Source organism: Rhinoraja longicauda, chromosome 40 (genome assembly GCF_053455715.1).
Source record: "Rhinoraja longicauda isolate Sanriku21f chromosome 40, sRhiLon1.1, whole genome shotgun sequence".
Lineage (NCBI taxonomy): Eukaryota > Metazoa > Chordata > Chondrichthyes > Rajiformes > Arhynchobatidae > Rhinoraja > Rhinoraja longicauda.
The window spans coordinates 4,377,654-4,395,789 of NC_135992.1; the positions used below are offsets into that span (position 1 = coordinate 4,377,654).

Here is an 18,136-nt window from a genome sequence, read left to right on the forward strand (position 1 = left end):
TCACTGTTTCTCAGCAGAGAAATGCAATGCCATGAGGTTGCTGCAGGTGATGCTACTGAACTATTATGAACAAACGCGGGGAAATTCTTGGCCACGTGTCAAGTAATCTGTTTGAAGGATATGAGTCAGCAGAGACTTGACAAATGGAAAGGGTGCAAGATGCCTCAGGAAGTCACGTAGGTTAGAGGGAAAGGTACCAGCACAGCAGAAGCAATTTAATAAAAGTGTTTTGGAACAAACTAAAGAGCGGGAGAGTGTTGCACAGTTTGCATGAGTCAAAGGCCCGAGGGATTGTAACACATGATCGCTGGTGTGGTGAGCGTGGGTGACCAACAGAATCAGAAACCCCAGCCCGGATTACAAGTGGATGGGAGGGCAGGCCGAACCAGTCCCTGCTGAACCCTCTGTTTGAGGGAGCGAGAGGAAGGATATGGGCCAAATGCTGACAAATGGGACTCGCCCAGAATGCCAACTTTGGCCTGTAGGAAAGAACTGCAGATGCTGGTTTAAACTGAAGATAGACACAAAAAGCTGGAGTAACTCAGCGGGTCAGACAGCGTCTCTGGAGAAAAGGAATGGGTGACATTTTGGGTCGAGACCCTTCTTCTGAAGAAGACCCAGAAGAAGGGTCGCGACTTGAAACGTCACCTATTCCTTTTCTCCAGAGATGCTGCCTGAACCGCTGAGTTACTCCAGCTTTTTGGGTCTATCTTTGTGCCTACTTTGACGTTTAGTTTAGAAATATAGCATGGAAACTGGCCTTTCATCTCACCGCGTCCCTGCCGACCATTGATCAGATTTTTTTAGATTTTTAAAATATTTAGAGATACAGCGCAGAAACAGGCCCTTCGGCCCATTGAGTCCGCGCCGCCCAGCGATCCCTGCACATTAACACTATCCTACATACACTAGGGACAATTTTTACATTTACCCAGTCAAGTAACCTACATACCTGTATGTCTTTGGAGTGTGGGAGGAAACTGAAGATCTCGGAGAAAACCCACGCAGGTCACGGGGAGAACGTACAAACTCCGTACAGATGGCGCCCGTAGTCGGGATCGAATCTGAGTCTCCGGCGCTGCATTCGCTGTAAGGCAGCAACTCTACCGCTGCGCCACCAGTATATTCGTTCTATGTTACCCCAGTTTCGCATCCTACATACTAAGAATGTGGGAGGAAACCGGAGACAACCCACGCAGTCACAGGGAGAACGTGCAAACTCCGTACAGACAACATCTGCTGCCAGGATCGAACCAGGGGCTGATACTGTGAGGCAGTAGCTCTACCGCTGCGCCACAGTACACGTGGCATGGACAGGTCGGGCCGAAGGGCCTGTCTCTGTACTGTGTTGCTCTTTGCCACGATGGTGTAAAATCAGGAACTGTGTGAACTACAAAGGCTGAGGGAGGTTCGGCCTAGGCAGAGTACCTCCTGATCCCTCATCGCCCCCAGCCCAACCTCCAAGAACACGTTTCCTCCTCACTGTGCCCTTGTTCACTTCCTCTTGCATTCGCCCTCAGCTTAATTTCAAAGCGTGTCTCGGCAGTGGAGTGCCGGGCTGCGATCAATGAGGCAGTCTGTTGAAAGTGGGACGGCCACAGTCTATAGTCAGTACCAGGCACGGTGCCATCACACCCTCCAATCCTGCCAGCCTGGGGGTTGTGAACATGATGCCACTTGTCTCTCTGCTTTCCTTGCCTGCTCACGTTTGCAGTGACTTCTGTTGCTCACAGGCCCCAGACGCACCATATGTTGATTTGTACCTTGAAGTCTCATTCACAGTCGGGTCACGCCAGCAAGCTCCAGTTATTCACTATGATCCGTAGTAAATGTTATAAACATAGCTTTATTCTACCAAAGGAACTGCACCTATTTCCTATTTCCTGCCGTCTGGCTGCATATGGTCCTCGATGGATGTAAATGTGACACAGGGTGAATCTTGAGGTTTGGTGGTGCAGCGGTAGAGTTGCTGCCACACAGCTCCGGAGACCCGGGTTCGATCCCGACTACGGGTGCTGTCTGTACCAAGTTTGTACGTTCTCTCTGTGACCACATGGGTTTTCTCCGGGTGCTCCGGTTTCCTCCCGCACTCCAAAGACATATAGGTGTGTTAATAGGCTTCTTTAAATTGTCCCTAGTGTACACAGGGTCGGTGCCGACTCAGTGGGCCGAAGGGTCTGTTCCTGCGCTGTACCTCTAAAGTCTAAAGTAAAGAAGGGGACGTATTGAATCCTGGAACAGTGTTGGATGATGCTCAGCACCAAGGCATATGTAGCATCAGGAACTGTGGAGATAGGGTTGCCAACTTTCTCACTCCTAAACAAGGGACAAAAGGTCACCGCCCCGAGCCCCACCCAGCTAGCGGCCACGTGCTCCCGCTCCACCAATGGCAGCCGCCTGGGCCGGGAGGTGGGTTGCTACGCAACCTCCGTTAGGCGGCGCACAGGCCTCCGGGCCTACATTGTCCGGGCCTACTGCGGCCCCCGAGCCTACAGTGTCTGGGCCTACGGCGTCTGGGCCTACAGTGTCTGGGCCTACGTCATCCGGGCCTACGGCGCCCCCCCGGGCCTAATAAAGGACAAGGGCCATCCTGTACAGGACAAACCAATTTAGCCCAATATACGGGATGACCCGGCTGATATGGGACGGTTGGCAACCCTATGTGGAGATGGCAGCTGTTGCTGGACAGCAACCAGCTCCATAGTGTTCTTTACTACTGCTCTGTTGCCTCCAGAGTGTGTTCTGATCATCTCTCCCCTTTAGTTGTTCATTTTGTCTGAGCCCCCCCTCCACCCTTTGCCCCACAATGCGTACCCTCGCTTTCAGCTTCAGTGAGTGTGTTGCTTCTGGCCATGTGCCTTTACCCACCCTGAACAAGGTGACAGCAATGTGTAGGGGCCCAGGCATCGACAGAAGCCTCTCTCTCGCCTTGCCCATCGTGCTCTGCCAGCCAGCTCATGGCAAGGTGACTAGAAGCACCAAGCATCTATCCCACCCGGCAAAACACAATGTGCTGGAGGAACTCAACGGGTAAGGCAGCATCTGTGGAGGCAAGGGACAGATGGAGTTCCCATTTAGGACCCTTCTTCAGAATGATTCACACTCATGTTTTGCTGAAGATTCCAGCATCTGTAGTTCGTCATGCCTCTGCTACCCGTCCCAGCCCAGGAGTACGGAGTCTAGGAAGCTTTCCGTGAACCAAACTTGGATCAGCTAAGTGAGACTGTAAGCTGGGCTGACTGACAGAGACGGTAAGGCAGGCCAGAGCCTGCCTGTGGAGAGACTTCCCCCTCCAGAGCTGTGATTATTTATAGTCCAGGAGGCGTGCAGGTTTTCTGGACTCTGTGAGATAAGAGAACAAACACACTCTTTGTCGGACTGAGAGTTGAGCAACGGATAAATTCTTGCAGCAACGATGCAGGTTAAATCTCGCAGGTTAAATCTCGGCGCCATCCCAGGACTGGTGAGCCTCTGATTCCCTGTCTGTCTCCCGCACCAGCGCGGTCCTCTTTGCTTCAAGGAATTCATTAAATAATAACCCACTGAAGACTAGGGTTGCCAACTTCCTCACTCCCAAATACAGGACAAGGTGACGCGCCCCACATGACCTCACACAGCCGGCGGCCACGTGCTCCCGCTCCACCAATGGCGGCCGCCCGGGCCACGACCCGTAACTCAGTGGGACAAGCAGCATCTCCGGAGAGAAGGAATGGGTCAAGACCCGAAACATCGCCCATTCCTTCACTCCAGAGATGCTGCCTGTCCCGCTGAATTTACTCCAGCTTTTTTTGTGACTATCCATGGTTTTGAGCGTCATGGGTCCATTGCCCCTTGGAGCCGGGAAGTGTGGCTTTCCTGAGCAAAACACTGCAGTCGACGAAAATCTGAAGCCATCGGAATGCTGGAAACAGTCAGTGGGTCAAGCAGCACCCTCTGGCAAAGAAACAATCAACGGTTCAAGTCATGGAGCCTTCATCAATAGCCGGGCTTTTCCAGTCTCTCCACATAAGTAGGACCACTTAACAGAGGATTACATTTGGCCCTGTTCCTATCTCTTTGGAATTATTTTTTCAGACGCAAATGATATTTGTCAAATGTATTCCTGCACCCAGTGACTTACTGAGCTGTTTAGAACATGTTTATTCCCGGTGTTTTCTGTGTATCAGTGGAGAAATCCCTGCGAGACCTGGCTGTGTGGAAGTTATGTAGATAGTCTGCAATATGGTGCCCCTCAACGGCCTATCGGCTCACCAAAGAGAAACACGGTTTCGTGGGTATGGAGGCAAAAAGGGTGTGTGGAGATAGAAAATAGGCGCAGGAGGAGGCCATTTGGCCCTTCGAGCCAGCACCACTATCCCAGTGAGAGACAATAGACAACAGACAATAGGTGCAGGAGGAGGCCATTCGGCCCTTTGAGCCAGCACCGCCATTCAATGTGATCATGGCTGATCATCTCAATCAGTACCCCGTTCCTGCCTTCTCCCCATACCCCCTGACTCCGCTATCCTTAAGAGCTCTATCTAGCTCTCTATTGAATGCATTCAGAGAACTGGCCTCCACTGCCTTCTGAGGCAGAGAATTCCACAGATTCACAACTCTGACTGAAAAAGTTTTTCCTCATCTAAGTTCTAAATGGCCTACCCCTTATTCTTAAACTGTGGCCCCTTGTTCTGGACTCCCCCAACATTGGGAACATGTTTCCTGCCTCTAACGTGTCCAACCCCTTAATAATCTTATACGTTTCGATAAGATCTCCTCTCATCCTTCTAAATTCCAGAGAGACGTACAGCACGAACGAGAGTAAAGACCAGAACCTGGTCTGCCTTCGTCATGGACTGTTATATGGCATGTCATTGTCTGTCTGCATCTACAAAGCTATTCTTGTGTCTTTTTTTAATTTGTAGAATAATACTGCCCTTCAGCCCACTGTCCATGGCCATCACCACACATGTATGTACACTAATCTCCATGGTCCTCGACACCTTTTTAAAAAAATATTAATTTTTATTGAAGGATAGATACAATACGAATGACGTAATGCATTAAATTCCCCTCCATTTTGTTCTTTATATATAACAACAAAAATAACCCTCACCCACCCCCCCTGGACACCCCTTTGCAGCTGATGTGTTCACAATACATCATATCACAAATACAAATGCACAATTTGACAGCAAAACCTCTACATTCTTCCAAGGCGCAGGCCCATACATATCTACAACATGTCAGATGGTTCAGGATACACTCATTCATTATGCATCAGCCATCCTGTGAGGTAATCGGCAATTGTGTAAACAAAAATAAGTAATAAATAAAAGTAAAACATAATCAAAGGCAGATCCCCAACTACAATCAAGTGCCCTCAGTCAGTGGGTAGTTCTTTTAGATTCTCAAAGTATGACAGAAAAGGTTCCTATTTTGAATAAAACTTTTTCACAGACCCCCTCAGTGTAAATTTGATCTTTTCTAGTTTTAGAAAAAACTCTACGTCCTCTAGCCAAGCGGCAGCAGATGGAGGAGTTGTAGATTTCCAGACCTACGACCCAAAAGTGATGTGAATGCAATGATGTCAGACTGGTTTGCATTTAAACCCAAAGTTCCATCTGTTACGCCAAATACAGCTACAAGTGGGCAAAGCCTCACTGTCACCGCAAGGACGATCTTCTACACCTTTAACTGAAATGTTCCATCCCGGCCAATATCCCAGTGATACTAGACGGCAGACGCAAAATGGTGGCGTAACTCAGCGGGCCAGGCAGCATCTCGGGAGAGCAGGAATGGGTGACGTTTTGGGTCGAGACCCTCCTTTTTTTTTTTAAATGAAAAGGTCTAATGAAGGTAGAGGGCCAGCCGGGCGGGAGTCCAAGAGGAGGGAGACGGGAGAAGGGGTCATCACTGGGAGGTGAGGACTCCTTCCCATGAAAAAGGCCCGGAGGCGGAGGCGACGGAAGAAGAGCTCCAAGACGTGGCGGACCCGGAACTCGTTGAGGTGGGGGCGGAGGGGAACAAAGGTGAGGCCTCTGCTGAGGACAGACCGTTCGGTGTCCCAGCGATACACATCCCAGTGATCCTCTTCCGCACCCTCTCCAGTGTAATCACAACCAGAAGTGCCCAGCATGCTCCAGCTGTTGTCCAAACAATATCTCATAGAGTTGTACTCTCTGCCTTAGCTAGTGAACCATGTATCATGTATGGCCTCTTCACCACCATATCCACCTGCGCTGTCGCCTTCAGCAAGCCCAGGAGTTGTACATTGAACATAATATTGTTGAGGGCCCTACTGTTCTTTGTGTATGTTCCACTCTTAGTCTTCCCAAAATAGTTCAGTATCTTTTAGAGAAACAGCGTGGGAACAGGCCCTTCGGCTCATCGAATCCACACCGACCAGCGATCCCTGCGCATTCACACTATCCTACACGAGGGCCTTTTTTAAAACATTTATACCAAGCCAATTAACCTACAAACCTGTATGTCTATGAAGTGTGGGAGGAAACTGAAGTTCTTGGAGAAAACCCACGCAGGTCACGGAGAGAACGTACAAACTCCGCACAGACAAACACCCACAGCCTGGATCAAACCCTACAGTTTGACACTGTAAGCGCTGTAAATGGCCTGTCCCACTTAGGCGATTTTAAGGCGACTGCCGGTGGCTAGGCTGTCACCGACAGTTCGCCGGGGTGTCACGGGCATGATCGTGAGGAGTCTTCAAAGAATCGTAGCGAATCTCGGCGCGTCGCTGAGAAATTAACCGGATTGAAATTTCTCGGCGCCAGCTGGCTTGTCGCCAGGTATCGTTGCTTATTGCGGGCGCTGTCTGTCGCACGCTGTCCTCAGGTTTGCTAGGTTGTCGCAGATGCATTCAGAAGCACGTAATATTAACTTAAGTAAAGTCATTTGAAGATACCATAAAATACTTGTGTTTATACAATTTATTTACCGTCAGGACATTTGACAGGTAGATTGGAGGCGACAGTTTGACGGTCAGGTAAGCGTGCGAATTTCGCGATGTTTATGGCCATCAGCCATTACTTTTAAAGTAGGCTCCCAACACAGATATGCAACCCAGAAACCAGATATGCATCTCCTCATAGAATGGACAAAAATACATTTAACCACGTTTAAAATTAAATTTCATACTACTGCTATTAGTAAACTGGAATTCAATCCAGTTCATGCCTTGTTACCGTGAAGCTTGGTTTTCAAGTAACCCGGGCAAGATGTTATTATTTCAAAACTCTCAAGTAATTACAGACTTGTCAGTGATTTCAGCGAAAATTAGGACGCTGGAGAAGCATTGATAAGCGTGGGAATTTTGTGATGTTTCCGAAGACGGTGTAATCTCTTAGCCAGGTGCTAGTTTCACAAAAAAAGTAACTTGTATCGACCTGACTCGGCATTGTCGTGGTCATTGTCGTAGGATAAAAGAAAATTTTGGCGATCTGCTATGACTTTGACAGTCGCCGGCAGTCGCCTAAAAAATCGCCTAAGTGGGACAGGCCCTTAAGATATCAACCCTACTGCTGCGCCACCGTGCCGACCATTAAATACATTGGGATGAAACTATCTGCCATTGCTCTGCACATCTTACCGATTGATAAATATCTTCTGGCAGTCGAGACTAGGGTTGCCTACTATCCCATATTAACCGGGACATCCCGGGACATCATTTTGGGCTAAATTAGTTTGTCCCCTACGGGACCGCCCTTGTCCTGTATTAGTAGGGTTGCCAACTTCCTCACTCCCAAATAAGGGACAAAGGGTGACGTCACTGTAAATTGTCCCTAGTGCGTAGGATGCGAAGTGGGATAACAGAACTAGTGTACGGGTGACCGATGGGCCGAAGAGCCTGTTCCCACACTCTCATTAAATTCCATTAATCCCTGCCTTTCCAAGTGTAGATTTAATCTGTCATTCAGAATATTTTTTCTCAATAATCTTCCTACCACTGACTTGATATTCATTGAACTTGGCATATCCTCTCTACCCTTGAATAAAGATGTCCAAAACACAGTCCTTCAGTCAGCTGGCACCTAACCAGACATTTTAAAAATCTGTCGGGGCCTCAGTAATGGTCTCCCAGATTAATGTGTGCCTTACTTCCACCCTTCTGGAAACTCATATTGGCCCTGAACCTTCATTATTTCCTTTGTGGAATGTAGACACAGTTGCAAATATCTTCTCCCTATGATTACATCCAGAATTGTCCTTGTCGAGTAGAGTTTTGAGCCAGTATCAAATACTGTAGCCTTGCACGCTGAAACAATTCCTGTTTGAATAATTAGAGTTTGCACGTTTTCTCCGGGTGTACCGGTTTCCTCCCACACTCCAAAGACTTGCAGGATTGTAAATTAATAGGCTTCTGTAGAATTGTAACGTATCCCTTGTGTGTGGGATAGAAGTAGTGTGCGGGGTTATCGCCTGGTCAGTGGGCTGAAGGGCCTGTTTCCACGCTGCATCTTTAAAGTCTATTTGCATGACCCACTTCCCTCTACAAACCTTCAAATGGTCTGACCTTGTAAAGTAAGTTTCTGTAACTGAGAGTCGCTGGTAAACTTACTCCTGGAGCTGGAATCCTTGGACCTGCCACCCAGCTAATGGATCTTCTGGGACTGGAGGGAGTTGCGGTAGGCATAAAGGGGAAGGTTATTAGAAAGTTCAAAGAAAATTATTAAATTGTAGATTGTAAATTGAAAGGAATGGAGACTAGAAGCTTTAAAGATCTGCTCGTGAATTTTTCCATTGTTTTTTTTTTCCATAGAAACATAGAAAATAGGTGCAGGAGGAGGCCCTTCGGCCCTTCGAGCCAGCACCGCCATTCATTGTGATCATGGCTGATCATCCACAATCAGTAACCCGTGCCTGCCTCCTCCCCATATCCCTTGATTCCACTAGCCCCTAGAGCTCTATCCAACTCTCTCTTAAATCCATCCAGTGATTTGGCCTCCACTGCCCTCTGTGGCAGAGAATTCCACAAATTCACAACTCTCTGGGTGAAAAATGCTGGAAGTATTATTTCCAAATAATAAACTTGCAGCATTCCCCATAAGGAATAGGAGCAGAATTAGGCCATTCAGCCCATCAAGTCTACTCTGTCAAATGGAGTTTGCACGCTCTCCCAGTGACCCGCGATGGTTTTCTCCGGGTGCTCCGGTTTCCTCCCGCGCTCCAAAGACGTGCAGGTTTGTAGGTTAATTGGCATCGGTGAGTTGTAAATTGTCCCTAGTGTGTGTGTGTGTGTGTGTGTGTGTGTGTTTGTAGGATAGTGTTAGTGTGTGGGGATCGCTGGTCGGCGCGGACTCGGTGGGCTGAAGGGCCTGTTTCCACGCTGTATCTCTAAACTAAACTCAACTCAAAATTCAATATTGGCTGATATATCTCTCCCTCCAAACCCCATTCTCCTGCCTTCTCCCCATAACCTCTGACACCCTTACCAATCAACTTGCATAAAGGCTACGTACATCTTGTGAACTCTTACGTAAGTCAGATTTTACTTAAGTCAGAATCACCGCCCCCATCCCCTGCTTGAAGTTAACTCCCTGAGGGGATTAACTGTCCCAATTGTGTCATGGGCACTTTCTCTGGGTGAGTACCGCTGCCATTCCCGGCTTGTTTCCGATGTAAACATGATCGTATCGTGTGGTGGAAATTACAAACTGCCTTGGTCGCACCTACGATCTGACTACAGAATTGTTGACAAAAGTGCAAGTTCATGCATGTCATAATTGCACACGCATTCAGAATAAAAAATATATACATAACAAGATAGAACACAAAATGCTCGAGTAACTCAACAGGACAGGCAGCATCTCGAGAGAAGGAACATCCATTCCTTCTCTCCAGAGACGCTGCCTGTCCCGCTGGGTTACTCCAGCATTTTGTGTCTTTCTTCGATGTAAACCAGCATCTGCAGTTCCTTTCTACACATACACAAAACAAGAACAGTGCAAAAACTCTTCTGACATAGAAACATAGAAACGTAGAAAATAGGTGCAGGAGTAGGCCATTCGGCCCTTCGAGCCTGCACCGCCATTCAATATGATCATGGCTGATCATCCAGCTCAGTAACCTGTACATGCTCAGCATCTATACATCTATTCTGTAATTGTCGGCCCCATTAGTTCAAGAGAGTGTTTTATTGTCATGTACCCCAGATAGAACATTAGCAGCACAACTGAATGTGTAAACATCGTACACAGTGAACAATATCATAAACGAGAAAAAAGTTCAGTGTGTGTGTGTGTGTGTGTATGTATTATATATGTGAGTATGTAGGAAGGAACTGCAGATGCTGGTTTAAACCGCAGAAAGACACAAAACGCTGGAGTAATTCAACGGGACAGGCAGCATCTCTGGAGAGAAGGAATGGGTAACATCACCCATTCTTTCTCTCCAGAGATGCTGCCTGCCCCGCTGAGTTACTCCAACTTTTTGTGTATAATACATATGTATATACATACACGCATTCACATATGTACACACAAAAAACAAACAATAATAATGCAATCATAATAATAATGCAATCATAATAATAATAATAATAGTCTATATGTAGTTCAAGTCTGCGGATAGCAACATTTTGCAGAAATCACAGTCTTTAACCTAACTATTGTTGCACAAAATGCTAGAGTAACTCAGCAGGTCAGGCAGCATCTCAGGAGAGAAGGAATGGGTGACGTTTCGGGTCGAGACCCTTCTTCAGACTGATGTCAGTCTGAAGAAGGGTCTCGACCCGAAACGTCACCCATTCCTTCTCTCCTGAGATGCTGCCTGACCCGCTGAGTTACTCCAGCATTTTGTGAATAAATACCTTCGATTTGTACCAGCATCTGCAGTTATTTTCTTTAACTATTGTTGCAGTTATCTTGCCACTAAAGCTGCACTCGGGGTGAACTTTCTGCTTTTAGCTGCACTTTACACCAGATTAAAATTTAATGTTAAATACTTTTATTGGATTAATTTAATTTCAGGCCACTTTCAATTTGGAGTGCGGCGATAGTGATCCTCCTCCCTAGCAACCAGAGGTCAAAGTGCAGACAAGGGCCTTGGTGAAGACGTTTTCAATGGTCATTTAATTCTGGACAGACGTGAACCGGGATCTGGGCCCGCTTTGTGACAGGGTTAATGAGCAGCAGACATTCCAGTGAAATTTGTACCAAGGTTTCAAGGAGTTATTAGGGAACACTGATCCGTGAAACTACAGATAACAAAACCTGATTACCTGGTCAAAGTTGAACTCCATCTCCTCGTTCTTCAACTCCACTCTTGACTTTAAGAGCTTGGCAGAGTAATTAAGGAGCTATTGGTTCTGTGGGCGGAATGGACGATTATTCACAAAGGTTGATTTAAGAATTTGGCAAAAGTACCAGGAGAGATTAAATCTATATACTGAAACTCTCGTTTGTTTGTTCCTGAACTACAGCCAAAATGGTACACGATAGCGTGACAATTTTAGGCCCACCTTACTCACCGTCATCCCTTTGGTGCTAATGGAAGAGGTTTCATTGAAATCGGTGTTATGTTTTTAAAGTTATTCACATTTTAAAGTTTAAACCTATCTCCTAGGGAAGGAGGGAGGGAGGGAGGGGGGGTGGTGGGAAGGGGAGGGAGGGGGAGGGAGGGAAGGGGAGGAGAGAGGGTAAGGGGGGTTTGAGGGGGATAGAGTGGAGGGGGTGAAGGGAGGGGTGGGGAGAGGGTGGAGGAGGGAGGTGAGGGGGTGGGAGGGGGGGAGGGGGAAGGGGAGGGGAGGGGGGGCAGGAGAGGGGAGGGAGGGGGTGGTGGGAGGGAAGGGGAGGAAGGGTAAGGGGGGTTGAGGGGATAGAGTGGAGGGGGTGAGGGGAGAGGGTGGGAGGGGGAGGGGAGGGTAAGGGGGGTTTGAGGGGGATAGAGTGGAGGGGGGGAGGGGAGGGGAGGGGTGGGGAGGGGGTGGGAGAGGGTGAGAGGGGGGGAGGGGGGGAGGAGAGGAGGGGGGGAGGAGAGGAGAGGGGGAGGAGAGGGTGCTGCACCAATGCAGGAGAGGTTTGGGCCCGACGGGTCCACTAGGTCTAGTTATTTTTAAAAGGTGATAGTTGTTAAGATCTTGATTACTAGTGCGGCACAGTGGCGCTGTTGGTAGAGCTGCTGCCTCACAGTGCCAGAGACCCCGGGTTCAATCCTAGCGTCGGTTGTGGAGTTCGCACGTTCTCCCTGTGATCACTGTGTTTCCTCTGGCCCGGGCGGCCGCCATTGGTGGAGCGGGAGCACGTGGCCGCTGGCTGGGTGAGGTCACGTTGGGCACGAGGCGGTGACATCACTTTGTCCCGTATTTGGGAGTGAGGGAGTTGGCAACCCTACCTGGACCTTGATAGCCCTTTCTGAGTAAAAGGCTATGCATTTACCATATCTATGGCATCCCTGTGTGGTACCTCAGCTGCACGGAGGCAGAAAGGAAAGCTCTACAGCGGGTAGTCCATAGAGCTCAGAGGGCCATCGGAACACAGCTACCAGACTTGGAGGGCATCTACAACACACGATGCCTCAGAAAAGCCACCAGCATCCACAAAGACTCTTCACACCCCTGCAACAGTCTGTTCGAACTCCTTCCATCGGGCAGACGATACAAGGCCTTCTACGCCCGCACCTCCAGACTCAGGAACAGCTTCATCCCCAGGGCCATAGCTGCTATGAACCGGTCCTGCTGAGCCGGATGGCCACAACGCATAGATCAACTTGCACTTTACCCTGTCTAAAAACTGTTACAATTGTTTCGTTTCGTTGGGTTGCTGTTAATTACTTAAATTATTGCATCGTATGGGAGGCGCATTCCCAATCTCGTTGTACCCCTGGGTACAATGACAATAAAGATATATTGTATTGTATTGTATTCCCCTCGTGTTCATACACCTCTATAAAATCACCCCTCTGTAGCGACCATGGAGAATGGTCTAGGTCGTCGAACCCTCGGATTGGCCAGCGAGGTCACGTGGGAACGCGACCATGGGGATTGGTCCAGGGAAGGACATCGCTGATTGGTCAGCGATGTCATGGGTGCGTTTGGAACCCGATTTAGTTAGTTCGTCTGAGTCTTCAAGGAAGACAGTAAGTTTATATTGGTTGTCCTGCGACTTGTTGTTTTGATTCTGTATTCGTGTATTGCGGTTGCAATAAACTTCATCTACAACTACAAGTCTCGGACTCGCCATATTGGTGACCCCGACGTGATCTGGACGATCACCGACTGAGAAAAACCCGACGCCTCGTTGACGATGACTGAGCAGGGCACACCGGAGTCAAGCGCGGCGGACGTTCATCTTCCGTTATTTTGGACGTACGCACCGCAAGCTTGGTTTATCCACGCCGAGGCCCAATTCCATATAAAGAAGGTGTCGGATGATTCCACGAAGTATTTCTACCTCGTCAGCGCGCTATCGCCGGACACAACCAAGCGCGTGATGCGGTTCATAATAAATTCACCTGCGGAAGACAAGTATGAAACCATGAAGAAGGTATTACTGCGGACCTTCGGGTTAAAAAAGCATGGTGGTGCGGCAAAACTTCTGCACCTACCGGAGCTTGGCCGAAATGATGGTGCTAGCCGGTGAGCATACGGATTGCCCGATGTTTGAGCAGGCATTCCGCGAAAAACTCCCCGAGGATGTCCGATTGCTGCTTACGGATTGTTCTTTTAAGGACCCCGAAGCATATGCAGCGAAAGCGGACGCGCTCATAGCGGGAAAAAACAAGGCAGGGGATTCCATCAACAAAGTCTCGACATCGGTGACCACGCCACAGCGACGGCAAGATGGCGCCACGTCTCCCGCCAATTCTCCGAAAGCCCGCCAAAAAGATCCGCACAAGCGCGGCTGGTGCTATTATCACCTACGATGGGGTAACGAATCCCGCAACTGCCGCTTGCCTTGTACCTTCGCGGGAAATGCCTCGGCCGATCGTACATAGGGGCAGTTACGATTGGCCAGAACCGGCGCCTCTATGTCCATGATCGATTCACGGACACAGAATTTTTGGTAGACACGGGAGCCATTGTCAGCATAGTGCCGCCGACCGACCTCGAAACCAGATCGGGTAAGACAGGTCCCACCCTCATCGCGGTGAACGGCAGCCCAATTCGCACTTTCGGTACACGGAAAATGTCCCTGGGTTTAGGCCTCCGCACGTACGAATGGCCATTCATCATAGCCGACGTCAAACAAGCGATCCTGGGCGCAGATTTTCTCTGGGCTTTTTCACTGGTTCCTGATGTCCGCGGTAACGACCTCCGACCTTCCGCCGAAGACGAGCACGTCGCTCCGACAATCGCCTCCTCGCTCAGCCCTACTGTCCAGGCCGTCGTCGCGGCCCCCGACTCGTATGCTGCGATTCTGGCCGAGTTCCCAGAGCTGCTCGTTCAACGTTTCGACGCACCTTCGGCTAAACACGGTGTGGTCCATCACATCCGCACCGAAGGCCCTCCCGTTTTCGCTCGGGCCAGGAGACTACCGCCAGACAAACTGGTGGTGGCAAAGGAGGAGTTCAGGAAGATGGAGGAAATGGGAATTGTCCGTCAGTCTGACAGCCCGTGGGCCTCGCCGTTACACATGGTCTCCAAGGCATCTGGGGGGGTGGAGGCCATGTGGCGATTATCGGCGTCTCAATGCTGTCACCACGGCTGATCGCTACCCCATACCGCACCTACAGGACTTTTCATCTGGGCTGGAAGGTGCGGTAGTGTTTTCCAAAATCGATTTGGTGCGAGGATACCATCAGATTCCGGTGCGACCGGAGGACATACAAAAAACTGCAACTATAACTCCGTTCGGGTTGTTTGAATGGTTGCGTATGCCTTTCGGTTTAAAGAACGCGGCACAGGCTTTCCAGCGACTGATGGACCGCGTGGGCCGGGGTTTACCCTTTTTGTTTATCTATCTAGACGACATCCTGGTAGCCAGCCCCTCCGTGCTGGAACACCAGGCCCATTTGAGGACCGTGTTCCAGCGGCTCCAAGACCACGGGCTCATTATCCAACCCTCCAAATGTCAATTCGGCCTGCCTGCCCTTGATTTTCTAGGGCACAGAATTACTCCTGCCGGTGCCGCACCTTTACCCGAGAAGGTGGAAGCTATCCGGGCTTTTCCCAGGCCCACCACTGTAAAAGGGCTGCAGGAGTTCGTCGGTATGGTTAATTTCTACCATAGATTCGTTCCGGCAGCGGCGCGAGTCCTGCGCCCGCTTTTCCAATGCCTTGCAGGGAACCCGGTAGAGTTGTTGTGGTCCCCGGCCGCAGAGTCGGCTTTTACGGCAGCTAAGGCAGCCCTGGCAGACGCCACCATGTTGGTCCATCCGAGCCCCTCCGCCCCCACGGCCCTGACGGTTGACGCCTCTGACGTGGCGGTGGGTGGGGTTCTGGAGCAGCAGGTTGGTGGCCATTGGCAGCCTTTAGCCTTTTTCAGCCGGCAACTAAATTCGGCCGAGCTGAAATATAGTGCATTTGACCGAGAGCTTCTAGCTCTCTATTTAGCTGTCCGTCATTTTAGGTATTTCCTCGAGGGACGCCCATTTGTGGCATTTACGGACCACAAGCCATTAACATTTGCGTTTTTGAAATTGTCTGACCCATGGTCGGCCCGCCAGCAGCGGCACCTGACTGCTATCTCCGAATTTACAACAGATGTCCGTCATATCGCGGGTAAGCTTAATGCCGTTGCTGACGCCCTGTCTAGACCTGCTTTTCCCCCTATTTCGGCGGTGGACTGCGAGGTGGATCCCCAGGAGCTCGCGGAGGCGCAGCTTCTGGCGGATACCGTTTCGGCTTACCGGTCCACCACTTCGGGATTAAAGTTGGCCCAGGTGGCTTGTGGGTCGGAGGGCACGAAAGTCTGGTGCGATATTTCTCTTCCTCGTCCCAGGCCGGTAGTGCCGCCTTCCTTTCAGCGCCGAGTTTTCGATGCCATTCATGGGTTGGCGCACCCGTCCATCCGCTCCACCTCTGCCTTGGTAGCAGCGAGGTTTGTCTGGCATGGCCTGAGAAAACAGGTAGCGGGGTGGGCACGTTCCTGCGTGCCCTGTCAGACCGCTAAAGTCCAGCGCCACGTCCAGCCCCCCGTACAGGATTTCGAGGTCCCGGCCTTTCGTTTTTTTCACATCCACGTGGATTTGGTCGGACCTTTGCCTTCCTCCCGGGGCTACACCCACCTCCTCACGGTGGTGGATCGGTTCACCCGGTGGCCAGAGGCTTTCCCATTGTTTGATATCTCGTCAGCGTCTTGTGCTAGGACTTTGGCCCTCCATTGGGTAGCTCGTTTTGGGGTCCCGGCAGTTATTACCACTGACAGAGGGCCACAGTTCACTTCGTCCCTCTGGGCCGCGCTGGCGGAACTGTACGGGTCCAAGTTACAACCCACAACTGCATATCACCCCCAGGCAAATGGACTCGTAGAAAGGTTCCACCGCCAACTTAAGGCGTCCCTCAGTGCAAGGCTTGAAGGCCCGGACTGGGTGGACCAACTCCCTTGGGTTCTTTTGGGCATCCGGACTGCTCCTAAGCCAGATCTCGGTGCGTCGTCTGCAGAGCTAGTATATGGCTCGACACTTCGAGTACCCGGAGACCTTTTTTCGGACCCTTCAGCCCTGCTCCCTTCGGTCCCATCAGCGTTAGCATCTCTCCGGGAACGGGTGGGCTCCCTGGCTCCAGTGCCGACTTCACGCCATGGGTGTTCCATGGTACATGAACCGGCTGCCCTGAAAGACTGTGAGTTTGTTTTTCTGCGTAAGGATGCCCATCGCGCCCCGTTGCAGAGGGTCTATCAAGGGCCGTTCCGGGTGTTACGTAAGGGAACGGCTACTTTCACCTTAGACATGGGCGGCAAGAGCGAACTCGTCTCGGTGTCCCGGCTTAAACCTGCCCATTTGGACCCGGATCAACCAGTTTTGGTCGGTCAAACCCCTCGGAGAGGCCGACCTCCGTTAGTTCCGCCCAGTCCAGAAACCCCCGTTCTGACAGTTCCTTCAGGACCTCCCGTTTCGGCAGTTCCTCCAGAGCCCCCCATGCCGGTAGTTCCTCCAGAACCTCTCGTTCCGGCTGTTCCACCAAGTCCGGAACCTCCGGCTCCTGTGGTTCAGGCTGTCCCTCTCCGTACTCGTTGTGGTCGCGAAATCAGGCTCCCAGCTAGGTTCCGCACCTCGGGTTCTGGGGGGGGTCATGTAGCGACCATGGAGAATGGTCTAGGTCGTCGAACCCTCGGATTGGCCAGCGAGGTCACGTGGGAACGCGACCATGGGGATTGGTCCAGGGAAGGACATCGCTGATTGGTCAGCGATGTCATGGGTGCGTTTGGCGCCCGATTTAGTTAGTTCGTCTGAGTCTTCAAGGAAGACAGTAAGTTTATATTGGTTGTCCTGCGACTTGTTGTTTTGATTCTGTATTCGTGTATTGCGGTTGCAATAAACTTCATCTACAACTACAAGTCTCGGACTCGCCATACCTCAACCTCCTGTGCACCAAGGAATGAAGTCCTGGCCTGGCCAACCTCTCCCTTTAGATTAGGCCCTCAAGTCCTGGCAACATCCTCGTAAATCTTCTCTGCACCCTTTCCAGCCAAACAGATTCCTGGGTGGTGAATGGGAAGGTTGGTGGGGGAGCTCAGAGAATCTGCAGTGATCCCTTCTGCTATTTACTAATTCCCTATTTACCTATTCCGTTGAACTGTCGATTCCACATGCACAGGTCAGCTCACGGATTACTTTATGAAAAGGGTTAAACATTATCCACCTCACCTCACATCCGGAATCTTGGAATCATCCTTGATCAAACCCTCTCCTTCGACAAACACATCAAACACATCACAAAGACAGCCTTCTTCCACCTCAAAAACATTGCCCGTCTCCGTCCATCCCTCTCCTCCACAGCTGCAGAAACCCTCATCCACGCCTTCATCACCTCCCGTCTGGACTACTGCAACAGCCTCCTCTATGGCGCACCCTCAAAAATCATCAATAAACTTCAATACATTCAAAACTCCGCTGCCCGTCTACTCACACACACCTCGATCCGTGACCATATCACCCCCGTCCTTTATAAACTCCACTGGCTCCCCATCCCCCAGAGAATCCAGTACAAAATCCTCCTCATAACCTACAAAGCCCTCCATAACCTGGCCCCATCCTA

General features: G+C 50.3%; 1 protein-coding gene across 2 annotated transcripts in view; it reads left to right on the forward strand.

Annotated features, from left to right (window-relative positions):
* The window catches only part of foxred2 (FAD-dependent oxidoreductase domain containing 2), a 59,641-nt gene that overhangs the window by 40,181 nt on the left and 1,324 nt on the right, over positions 1-18,136 (forward strand). The window contains exon 10 of one of the 2 annotated variants that reach the window (XR_013549535.1): positions 10,968-11,507. The exons of the other annotated variant lie outside the window; for it this stretch is intronic. The gene's annotated coding sequence lies outside the window, so the exon portion shown is untranslated. Of the gene's footprint in view, positions 1-10,967; positions 11,508-18,136 lie in introns of those variants that run through there. 2 annotated transcript variants of the gene reach the window in all.